The sequence below is a fragment of the Otolemur garnettii genome, unplaced genomic scaffold (assembly GCF_000181295.1).
Source record: "Otolemur garnettii isolate 467f Iridium unplaced genomic scaffold, OtoGar3 scaffold00001, whole genome shotgun sequence".
NCBI lineage: Eukaryota > Metazoa > Chordata > Mammalia > Primates > Galagidae > Otolemur > Otolemur garnettii.
This window is the reverse complement of record NW_003852396.1, coordinates 19,262,601-19,275,361: the sequence shown is the minus strand read 5'-3', so window position 1 is coordinate 19,275,361 and position 12,761 is coordinate 19,262,601.

The window sequence follows — 12,761 nt, the reverse complement described above, 5'->3', positions numbered from 1 at the left end:
GATGGGCACTTGGGCTTCTTCCATGACCTAGCAATTATGAATTGGGCTGCAATAAACATTCTGATACAAGTATCTTTGTTGTAATGTGATTTTTGGTCTTCTGGATCTATATCTAATAAAGGAATTGCAGGATCCAATGGTAGGTCTATTTTTAGTTCTCTAAGTGTTCTTCAGATGTCTTTCCAATCCTGTTGTTGCTGAACACTGGCTTTCTTACAATCAGTGGGTAGATGAACCTAGGTGGACAACAACACTATCCCAAAATATGGCTCCTGGGAATATTGAATAATTTAAGCTAAAGGTATTTGAGAAACAGCAAGTGCAGGAAAGACTCTCTGTTCTCCCCTTTCTGCCCCGAAGCAGGTCGTAAGACCGTGAGAGGATGGAGGAAAGGATCAGCCTTTCTCCAAAGATGGAGGGATGCTAAGAGCAATCTGAACACATAGGCTGTGGTAAGTTCCCCCAATTTAATACCCTTAGCTCGTACCCTTTTGTCCAGTCATGTGTTCCCATGACTTTCTACTCTTGGCCAAACTTAGTATACAAATGCTCAGGCTTAGTCATTCTTCACAGCTTCATTAACTCATGCTCCCACGTCATGTAAAACTTAAATAAATTTGTATATTTTTCTCATTATTCTGTTTATGCCAGTCCAATTTGTAGGGCTCCAGCTGGAGAACCTGGGAAGGTAGTAGGAAAAGCAATTTTTTTTCCTTCTCTATGCTAGTATCTTCCCAAACTCAGCACATATTAACTCACCCACAGAAGTCCACTTAGTTGAATAAACACCTTAGTCTTGTCTTTTAGCAATAATTATTTTGGCTAAAATAATTTAGTGGTGACACTGGTTTATCTATGATGATCAGAAATCCTGATTGGCAGTTTGCCTTTGGTTAACAAAAAATGAAAACAGGGCAGTGCCTGTGGTTCAAAGGAGTAGGGCGCCAGCCCCATATGCCGGAGGTGGTGGGTTCAAACACAGCCCTGGACAAAAACTGCAAAAAAAGAAAAGAAAAGAAAAGAAATTGCTAGTGATAAAATAATAACAAATTAAAATACTGATATTATAACTAAATATTGGACAGGCATTTTTATATCCTTATTTTGTTTATAGCGCTATTTATTTATTTTTAAGACAGAGCCTTTTTTTTTTTTTTTTTTTTTTTTTTTGAGACAGAGCCTCAAGCTGTCCCCCTGGGCAGAGTGCTGTGGCATTACAGCTCATAGCAACCTCCAACTCCTGGGCTCAAGCGAGTCTCCTGCCTCCGCCTCCCAAGTAGCTGGGACCACAGGCGCCCGCCACAACGCCCGGCTATTTCTTGGTTGCAGCCGTCATTGTTGTTTGGCGGGTCCGGGCTGGGGATTCGAACCCGCCACCTTAGGTGTACGTGGCTGGCGCCTTAGCCGGTTGAGCTATAGGCGCCGAGCCAAGACAGAGCCTTTTTAAAGCTGTTGCCCTGGGTAGAGACTACCACATCATACAGCTCACAGCAACCTCCAACTCCTGGGCTCAAGCTATTCTCCTGCCTCTGCCTCCCAAATAGCTGGGACTACAGGCACTTGCCACAATGCCTGGCTCTTTTTTGGTTGCAGCCGTCTTTGTTGGTTGGCAGGTTTGGGCTGGATTCAAACCCTCCAGCTTGGGTGTATATGGCTGATGCCTTAGCTGCTTGAGCCATAGGCGCCGAGCCAATATATCCTTATTTTTTGATGAGGAAGTTGAGACTTAGGTGAATACACTTGCCTAAGCCAATGAGTAGAGCTGGCACTCGAACTCTGCATGGTTGATACTCAAATATGAGGTCTTTATTGTTACTTAACTGTTACCATGAGAGGGTGGGCTTGTACATAAACCAGAGGAATAAGAGTCCTCAAAGGGAAAAATTAGAAAAGTAAATAAAATTGCAGTTATGATTCTAGATCGAACCAGAGGGCTTTAAGTATCTAAGAGTTTCTAATGACTTAAAATCTGAATGTGTTCAATTAAACCAAACTTTAGGTCAGGAACAGTCACTCTGGGAAAGTTCTGTTGATTGACAGGGAGAGTGGTGGCAGGTGTGTAGAGGGCAGAACTCCAGACAGGGGATCAGGAGAGCGAGGTTCTATCTCAACTATGTAGGTGATCTCAGGAAAGTCATTTCTCAGCTGGCTTTCTCTGAACTTCATTTTTCCTATTCAGAAAATAAAGAGATTTCTCTTTCTTTCTTTTTTTTTGAGACAGAGTCTCCGATGCCCTTGGTAGAGTGCTATGGCATCACCGCTCACAGCAACCTCAAACTCTTGGGCTTACGTGATCCTCTTGCCTCAGTCTCCCAGGTAACCACAATGCTCAGCTATTTTTAGGGGTGAGGTCTCTGGCTCAGGTTGGTCTCAAACTCATGAGCTCAGGCAGTCCTCCCACCTGGGCCTCCCAGAGCACTAGGATTTCAGGGATGAGCTAGCTACCACACCTGGTCTAATAAAGGGATTTTTCAAAATGATTCTTTGGTAGAACATGAGATCTGTGACAAATAGTATCAGTTATCTATACCTGTATAACAACCTACCTCAAAACCTAGCAGCTTAAAATGTCAACTATGTATCATTTCTCACGATTCTGTGGGAAATTCTATAGTTGCTCGGCCTCAACTATATTGTTTCCTATCACATGTAGTGTTGGTTAGATTCTCTCCTCAGGTTGTATTGAGCTGGACATTGGTGTGGGCTAAAACATCCAAGATGACTCCACTCAAATGGTTGTCTCCTCAGCTAGGGTGGCTGGAATGGCAGGGGATTAGTAGGATCTCACTTCTTACATGGAATAGCTAGTTTCTAAGACAGCAAAATAAAAATCTGGTTGACCTCTTAATTCAGGGATAAGCACAACATCAATCTTGCTGCATTTTCTTGAGCAAAGTAATTCCCAAGGCCAGCTCATATTTAAGGAGAGGAGAGATAGACTGTGAATAGGGAGATGGGCCTGTGTATACAGGGAAGCAAGTAGACTGGTATCAGTCTACTGCACGTATCATCAACAAAGAGTTCCATGGTCACAGATGTTCGAGAAATCTGGGCTAAAAATATTGTTAAAAACTTTCTTAACAGGAGTAATTTTTAGAGTTGTTAAAATGCTTTACCTTAGATGTGAAAGCAAGGTAACATAAAAATTTGTACCTTATATTAATTTTAAATAAAAAGAGAAAAAAATGTTACTTGAAGCATCAAGAATGGTATAAAATGTACAAGGAAGTATAAAAGGAAGTAAAGGACGACTGCTTTCCAGCCTAACTTTATCCCTCCTGGCCTTCCTTCATGGATAGGGTGACCAGATTTTTAACATCTGTAAGGCGGGACAACATGGCCTGGGGGCGGGGCGGGGGCGGGGCGGGGGCGGGGCAGGGCCTGACAACAACGCAAACTTTGATAAGCAGTTCTAGATAACCACTTCTCAGCAATTATTTGTTATTATTACAGTTTAACATTATAAAATTAACAAAAATAATATAAAACTCATATTCTGGCGAAATAGCCACATGGCAGCCGAAAACCGTATATTCCCTTCCTGTTCTCCTGCCCGTTAGTGCATTCTTTCCAAAAATTGGGACTTTTTAAAAACTCCACGGGAAGCGGGACAAATTGTTGAAAAGTAGGACTGTCCCGCCAAAAGCGGGACGTCTGGTCACCCTATTCATGGATCAGTATGAGAGAAGAGGAGAAAAATGTAGCCAGCCTAACAAAATATTCATGGTTAAACTGGCTACTACAGACAGCTGCAGGCTTTGAGAGAGGTAAAACGCCTACGAGAAGGTGCAAAAGAGCTCGATCAATTTCAATATGTTCTCCATCTTTCATGGAAACAGCCACTTTCCTTGTTAATTAAAGTCTCCTTCAGCATAAATATAGATTTTGGACTTGTTGCTGGGGAAAAGTCTCTCTTGTTGCTAATTGAACTGATTTTTTCTTGCCTTCAGAATCAGGTTTTTTATGAGTTGTAATTAGCTGTGGGAAGATTATTAAATCTTGGATGACTTTTCAATTCTTTGTCTTATAATAAGCAATTAGCTTTTTTTTTTTTTTAAACTCTGTGGTTAGCTTAAAGCAGAAAAATGACCCATCAGGGTGACATGCTCTGGACATATGGTATGTGTGCAAAGGCAGCCTTCTTCCCTCATGTGGAAGAGCAAGGCCTGGAGCCTGCATGAGCTGGTTTTGAATCCTGCTTCTCTACTTCCTTTGGGAATCCTTAACTTCTCTGAGCCTCAGTTTACTCATCTGTAAAAAGGGGATAAAAATACTTAACTTACAAAGTTTTTGGAGTGATTCAATGTATTATTACATACTTTTTTCTTTATTCCAGTTATTCATTCAACAAATATTAGGTTATTGAGACTAATACAGGGTGTCCATGAAGTTCAAGGAATAGTTGTCTATTTTAAATTGCCCCTGAACTTTATGGACACCCTGCTTTAGGACACAGGCAGGCAGTGTGCTGTGTGCAGGGTATACAGTCTGGAAAGGAAATTAACCACACAGAAGTAATGTAAAGAATAATAAATCTGCAACTAAACAGTTTTGCAACCTATTGTAATCTCCGGTCAATGCTATAGTAGAAATGAGCAGGATGTAAGGATAGATAACAGTGGGAAGCAGGCAGTGCCTCAGCTCAGAGAGGGTTACAAAGAACAGTCTCTCTGAACTTACATTATTTACTTTATACCTACAATATGAAGGATTAGAAGGAGCCAGTCATGTGAAGAGCAAGAGACGAACATTCCAGGTAGAGGAAACATCAAATGCCAAGCTTCTAATACATAGAATTTCATGTGTTTGAGGATCTGGCCCAAGACCAACTGGTACAGAGCGAGGGGGAAGCTGGAGAGGTAGGGCTGGAGTGGAAGAATCACGTAGGGTCTAGGCGAGGAGTTTTGATTCTATTCTAAATGCAGTGGGAAGGCATTGTGGGATTCTGAGTAGAGAAAAACATGACTCAACTTACAATACTAAAAGATAACTTTGACGCCCTCTGCAGATTGGATTGATGAAGATCAAGAGTGGAGAAAAGGGAAACAATTAGGAAGCCATTCCAGCAGTCCAGGATAGAGATGATGTCGCGTGTGCTGAGGTGGAGGTGCTGGGAATAAGTATAAATTGACAAAATACTTACAGTTGAGTGGGTGGGACTTGATAATGGACTAGATGTCAAAAGTGAGGGAGACAAAGATTCTATTTACTGAAGAAGGGGTCAGCTGAAGGAGGAGTAGGTTTGGGGTGAGGGCCAAGGGAACTTATGACTCAGTCTGCCATGTATGCTTGCAAGGTAAATGGTTTGAGAAACCAAGTTGGCCACTAAACATTTGAGACTGGAGATCAGGTACGAGGTCATGGCTGGATATGTGAATTTGGGGTCATTAGAATGCAGAGAATATTTAAAGCTGTGGGACTGGATGAGATCTGAGAGAGAAGGGTAGGAAGGAGTCGAATTGAATTGAAAGATTTAATAAAGATGGAGGAGCCAGTGGAAGAATGAAGAATGGCCATAGCTGGGTGGGGTGTATAATGTCATGCTGAGGAAGCTACGAGAGGAAGGAAAGCATTTTTTTGAGAACTATTTGAATGCTACAGAGAAGCTGAGCATGAGGAAGAGTGATTTGTCCATGGGTTTAGCAAAATATATTGTGTGTAGAACCCAAACGGAGGGAAGAAAGAGTGGAGGGAGAGTAAGAAAGTGAGGTGGAATACAATGATATCTCCTTTGAGAAAGTATGTTAAGGAAAGATAAGTGGAGGTGTACTAGAAGGGGATGTGAGATCAAAGGCAGTTCAGCAAAGGTTCCTGGTTGTCTACCTAAAGCCCTCCTCATTGCTCCTTTTTGGGATAGCATAGTGTTTAGTTCAAAAACTATATTTCCCAGCCTCTCTTGCATTTGGGGAAGCCAATGAGATGTAAGTAGAAGTCACTGGGCGGGATTTTTAAAATTTTTTTGAGATGAGAGTTTTACTTTGTTGACCTCAGTAGAGTGTTATGGTGTCACAGCTCACAGCAACCTGAATCTCTTGGGCTCAAGCAATTCTCTTGCCTCAGCTTCCCAAATAGCTGGAATTACAGGCACACACCACAACATGTGGCTACTTTTAGAGACTGGGTCTCATTCTTGCTTAGGCTGGTCTATAAACCATGAGCTCAGGCAATTTGCCCACCTGGGCCTCCCAGAGTGCTAGGATTAGAGGCATGAGCCACCACGCCCAGCCTTATCTCTTTAAAAGGACTGGACTCAGTTGTCTTTTCCCCTTCATTATTCCTAGTTGGCAGACAAGATTGTCGAAACCATGGCCATTCTGCAACCATGAAAAGATCTTGAGGAATCCCTTTTAAGGATGTGGAATAGGAAGACTGAGCAGGAGACTACAGTATCAAGGATTTTTTTAGAGATGAGATACCAGAGTATGTCTGCATGTTGATACAGAGAGGCTGTGGCCCTTGAGAAGGCAGGAAGACAGAGATCCTGGAGGTATGCTGATGAACTTGTCTTTGATAGGCTGCTGCTGAGGGTGTAGGGTGCTTGCCAATGCTGCCTTTCTGAGGAAAATTCCTGCAGCTGCTCTCACTTTCTGTTGGCCCACTCCTCCTTTGTCCTTGCTCCCATGGGCTACAGTCTCCTGTCTCTTCCTCCCCAAATTCATTCCTCATGTTGCTGCCACAGTGAGCATTTTAAAATGAAAATCTGAATTTTAAAAGATTGAGTAGCTCAATCTCAGAGAAGGAGGGAGGGGGTGTGGGCAAGGAAAAAAAAAGAGAAAGAAAATAGAGACAAATTCTCATATAAATTGTATTTAATCTTGACCAAAGTACATTATTTAAACATTAATTTTTAATTCAACATGTTAATATGTTTATCATATTGCATCCTCATTTGTAAGTGAAATATGTTTGTAATTTCCCCTTTATGATAATATATTTTCTCCAATTTTAATATCAGGTGTATCCAGATTAAGTAGAATGATTTTGAAGTATTTCTTTTTCTATTGTCTGTAAGATTTGGCATGATCTGTTTTTTAAAAATTATCTTTTACTTTTATTTATATATATTAGTTGTCTATTTTTTTGAGACTTTGGAAAGAACAAAATAAGAAGAAGAGGTCAATGATCAAAGTATTCTATAATAGACATACTGCTATTTTTTTGAGATAGAGCCTCAAGCTGTTCCCCTGGGTAGAGTGCTATGGCTTCACTGCTCACAGCAACTTCCAACTCCTGGGCTCAAGCAAGTCTCCTGCCTCAGCCTTCCAAGTAGCTGGGACCACAGGCTCCCGCCACAACACCCGGATATTTTTTGGTTGCAGCCATTATTGTTGTTTGGCAGGTCCAGGCTGGATTCGAACCCACCACCTTAGGTGTATGTGGCTGGCGCCTTAGCCACTTGAGCCATAGGCGCTGAGCCAATAGACATACTTCTATCTGACAATGTGAATGTTACTTTCTTTGCCTTATTACTGTTATTATTGCTTAATATTTTGTTGCAGCAATCATCTGATTTCTTTTCTGAATGTATTTATCTTCATTTGTTCTTTATGAGGTTTTTGTTCTCTGTCCTTATGTTAAATATTGTTACTGTCATTCAATTTAGCCTTTTTAGTTCTGTGAAAGCAAAAGTGGAAACCTAATATACACATGTATAAGTAAGAAAAATAAATAAAAAAAAGAAAAAAAAAGATTGAGCAGCTCCTCGTTGCTCACAGAATGGAGCTCCATCACTCGCCTTGCAGGTGAGGAGGGCTCTTCCTGGTCTTTCTGCAGTTTCCCATCTTCAGCATCCCACCACGTGCTCTGTGCACCACCCAGGCCTGGCTGTCAGCATGCCTCTAACGGTGCCTAGGTCTTTCCCACCTCTATGCTTTTCTTTATACCTTCCCCCCTCCCCAGTAACCTCCTCCCTTTCTCTGTTCACTGTTCTCTGTTGATAGACTTTCAAGGGGTGTCGTCTCCCTATCCTCACCTCAGGCTCCTGCTGCAGCTCCTCCTATGAGTTGCCTGGGAATCTTCCATAACACCTCTTTTCTCTGCTGCATTAATTGGAGTTTAGAGGTGACATATGAAATATAATTTCATTTCAGTACAGTCTCCAAGAATTAGTCCCTTATAATACTTTCAGACACCCCCTTTAAGGAGAGCTTAATTTCCTCAAGTGAAAATCCTGTCCCTCGGATTTCTGCCCTGCTCCTCTCCAAGATGGTGTCTAAGTGAACACGACAGGAATGTGGCTTGCTGTGTCCTCTTGGTAGTGGGGAGGATGGGGAGGAAAGAGTCCTTTGGATGTTGTGGCCTCAGACCATTCTGGTTTCCATGACAGTGTCTGTTTCCATGACAACATCTCTTGTTTACTTGAGGGATGCTTGCCCTGCTGGCATTTGTCAAGCTGGTGTTACTTGCAGTCTGTTTTTTCCTGGGGCAGCAGAGGTTGCAGTCTTCCCTGGCTCCCAGTGTCACTCTCCATTGGGCCTGTGCATGGCCCCCACTGGGTTCAAGTTGAGGGTAGGATGGGGGGTTCGGGCAGGGCTCATCCTTCTCTGTTGAGTCACCCCCCACCACAGTAGATCCTACACTTGGGATGCTGGTTCCCACTCTGAGCCAAATATCCTGTAGAAAGAGAGGACAGCTTGGGAGAGCTGAGCCCTGAACATCCATTCTGACCATGCAATACCACTGGGATTTACTTAGATGTGGCTGAGCCTCAAGTTCTTATGGCATGTCAGGGGGTCTGGCCCACAAGGTGACTCTTCCCAGGCTTCCAAATAGGGAGTGGGTCAGGAATCCTGTGACATAATTGTTCTCATCACTTGGTGGTGATTAAACTTTGTTTAGTTTAACTGTCTACCTCCCCACATCCGTTTTCTGTCTTCTCTCTCTCTTTTGCCCACCCTCTGCCTTTGGTAGCCTTGGATTATAGGGGGTGGGCTTCTCTTTTACAACATCTATTTTACAGTATTTTCTCTTATTCCCTACCTCTAGTTTTATGGTTCTCTTCCTTGTGTTTATAGGAAAAAAATCTAAATCAAGCAGATATGTTAAATGCAAATAAAAGAAATTTAGAGGTTCAAACCTATTGCCTTGCTTTACAATGTCAGCAGCTGACACTTACCTTTCTTTATATTCCTTCTTTAACAATACAATTTTCCTTCTGCTCATTCTATTCCCCGCTTACTGCCCACAAAGGTGGATAACGTGCTGATTAGAAAAATACGTGTAACATTTGTGACTGTCTACATTTTATAAATATATATATATATTTTGAGACAGAGTCTCACTTTGTTGCCCCCAGTAGAATGCCATGGTGTCACAGAGACTCAGGTGCAACCTGAAACTCTTGGGCTCAATGGTCCTCTTGCATCAGCCTCCTGAGTAGCTGGGACTATATGTGCCCACCACAACACCTGGCTATTTTTAGCGGGTGGTGGTCTTGCTCTTACTCAGGCTGGTCTTGAGTTCCTGAGCTCAAGCAATTCTCCTGCCTCGGACTCCCAGAGTGCTAGGATTACAGGTGTGAGCCACCACAACAGGACTATGTTATATTGTTAAGTCTTTTCTCCCCCACCTTTGACTAAAGAACCCTACCTGAAATAATCTGCAATTTGCCTGCATATAATTTAATAGCTTTCCTTTTTGCTAAGGCCTTACCCAAAAGGGAGTTGATTCAAAGTATAAAACGAAACAGATCATTGTGTCGGGAGGAGTGGGAATGGGAGGCTCAGGTCAGGTTTGGTGAGCAGAAGCTACCTACACCTCATGATGACTTAGCAGGGGTCCTCAAACTTTTTAAACAGTGGGCCAGTTCACCATCCCTCAGACCGTTGGAGAGCCAGACTGTGGGTCCTGGGACAAGTCGGCTGCTAAGCAGGACACGCAGTGGCGGCAAAAACACCTGGTGGGCCACATGTGGCTCATGGGCTGTAGTTTGAGGACACCTGCCTTAGAGTGATGCGGACCACCCAGGAAGCCAGGTGTAACCTTTGGAGACCTGGGAAATGGGGCCTGGGGTGAGGAGAGTTGACTCAGGTCATTGGATAAATCACTGCATTTGACTGAGTTTAGCTACATATGATTAGGGTACTTTTCTTTATGGGGCAAGTTGAAGGCTAGAGTCACATTTAAAATGTAACTTCTGTGATTTTGTAATCCAAAATCACAGATGCTGGCGTGGTTGTGGAGAAAAGGGAACACTTCTACACTGCTTGTGGGATTGCAAACTAATACGTTCCTTTTGGAAAGATATCTGGAGAACTAAAAATAGACCTGCCATTTGATCTTACAATTCCTCTACTAGGTATATATATATCCAGAAGACCAAAAATCACACTACAACAAATATATTTGTACCAGAATATTAATTGCAGCCCAATTCATAATTGCTAGGTCATGGAAGAAGCCCAAGTGCCCACTGATGCATGAATGGATCAATAAATTGTGGTATATGTACACCATGGAATACTATGCAGCCATTAAGAAAGATGGAGACTTTACCTCCTTCATGTTTACATGGATGGAGCTGGAAAATATTCTTCTTAGCAAAGTATCCCAAGAATGGAAGAAAAAGTATCCAATGTACTCAGCCCTACTATGAAACGAATTTATAGCTTTCATAGGAAAGCTATAACCTGATTTTAGCCCAGGAAAATGGGGAGGGGGGGGGAGGAGTGTAGGTGGAGGGAGGGTGATTGGTGGGATCACACCTATGGTTCATCCTATAAGGGTACATGTGAATCTTACTAAATGTAGAATATAAATGTCTTAACACAATAACTAAGAAAATGACATGAAGGCTATGTTAACCAGTTTGATGAAAATATTTCAAATTGTATGTAAAACAGCACACTGTACCCCATGATAGTATTAATGTACAAAGCTATTATTTAATAAAGAAAAGTGTAACTTCTTTGTTTAAAGAAAAGCAATTCACGCCTTCAGATTTTGACTGTAAAAATTATCTGTCATATGAAGTTGGATTTGTTGCTCTTTAAATAATTGTTCACTAATTATTTTTCCATGCTTCTGGTGTGTGACTCCCTGGAGGGATTACAATGAAAATATTTACCATCAAGTTTGGAAAGAAGTAGCAGGAGATAATAATTAAGGGATCATAAGGCCAAAATGTGAGAGATTTAAAGATTTTTTTAGGACTTTCTTGAGCAGAGGGTCCTATTCTGGCTCAGCTAGTCAGAAGGGATAAAGAGATGAAAAGTGACGGGCAGGCACCAAGTTTCTCACTGCTGCAGTGCGGGTTTACAGCCCAGCAGAGGGGGGGAGGCTAGAATGGTCCACACGGTGATGGATCAGAGTGGAGACATCAGTACGGACGCATTCGGGTTGATACGGACACAGACGGCTGCAGGTGGAAATATTTTATATGTATGTTTATTCACCACTTAGGACACACACAGCTTTCCTGGCTCTATCAGCTGAGAGGATCTGGAAGCAAAGAGCAAGGCCAGCACCCAGATCATGGTTTCTAACACCATTCTCCAAGGAAACAAACCAGGTGCCTTGGAGAAATAGCTGGCCGTTGGACTGGGCAGGAAATACAAAAACACGCCTGAGCCTCTTGTAGTGCCAGAAAGTAAGGGAGTGCGCTAAAATAATTCACAGCGAGGGGGTATGGCCAAGCAGCATGAGCCAGCTGAGAAAGCTCTCCGTGGCCAGAACTGAAACAATTTGAGTAACGAGTAATATGGGGTTGTAACACAAACTATAAAATGAACGTCCAGGAGTCCCCCTGGTATAAACAAATGATATGGAGGAGATTAAGCAAATCTCCCACGCAGACACATTCCCAATAAGTCATGTAGCTCCTTCACTCTCAAGGATGAAAAGCATAACTCTCTTCTCATTAAATGTGGTTTGCACACAATGACCACAGCATGAATGGGGAGAAGACTAACTTTGTGGTGGGAAAACTTGAAAAGCACTAAGTCATCCAGGGTCAGCGTCAACACTGATGGCCATGTACCCTGGATACAACGAGAATGGAAACTCACCTCTGCCTTCCTTCCCTACACTCATAACCCCAGTGCCATCATGAGAAAAAGATCAGATAAGTCACAGGTGAGCAGCTTTCTATAAAATACCTGACCAAGGCTTCTCAAAACTGTCAAGGTCATTGAAAACATGGTCAACTCTGAGAAAATGTCACAGCTAAGAGGAGTCCAAGGAGACAACCCACGAAGTGTCATGTGGGATCTTGGTTGGGATACTCAGAGAGAAAAAGGTAAAAACTAGGAAATCTGAGTAAAGCATGGACTTTAGCGAATCATAGTGTATCAACATTGGTTCATTAACAAGACGTTAACAGTAGCTGAAACTATTTCTGCACTATTTATGTGAACCTAAAATTATTCTATGATGAAATAAGGAGGTTACTTAAAATGTGGCATCGTAGGAAAAAAAATCACTTATTAACTGAAATTATTTTATCTCTCTCTGTTGATAACCAAGTATGTTCCTTTAACTCTTCATTAAAGGAGTTTATTCATTATGTGGACGTGATAATGCCAACATCATAAACTTGTGGCAATGGTAAGGTGAGATAACATATGAGTCATTACGAAAGTTTTGAGACAGACTATGTTACGGTCCATTATTTCACTTCCAGGAAACACAGTCGACAGCGCCCTTTCTGATCACCCAGGAAACACAGTTGACAGCGTCCTTTCTGATCACCCAGGAAACACAGTCGACAGCGTCCTTTCTGATCACCCAGGAAACACAGTCGACAGCGTCCTTTCTGATCACCC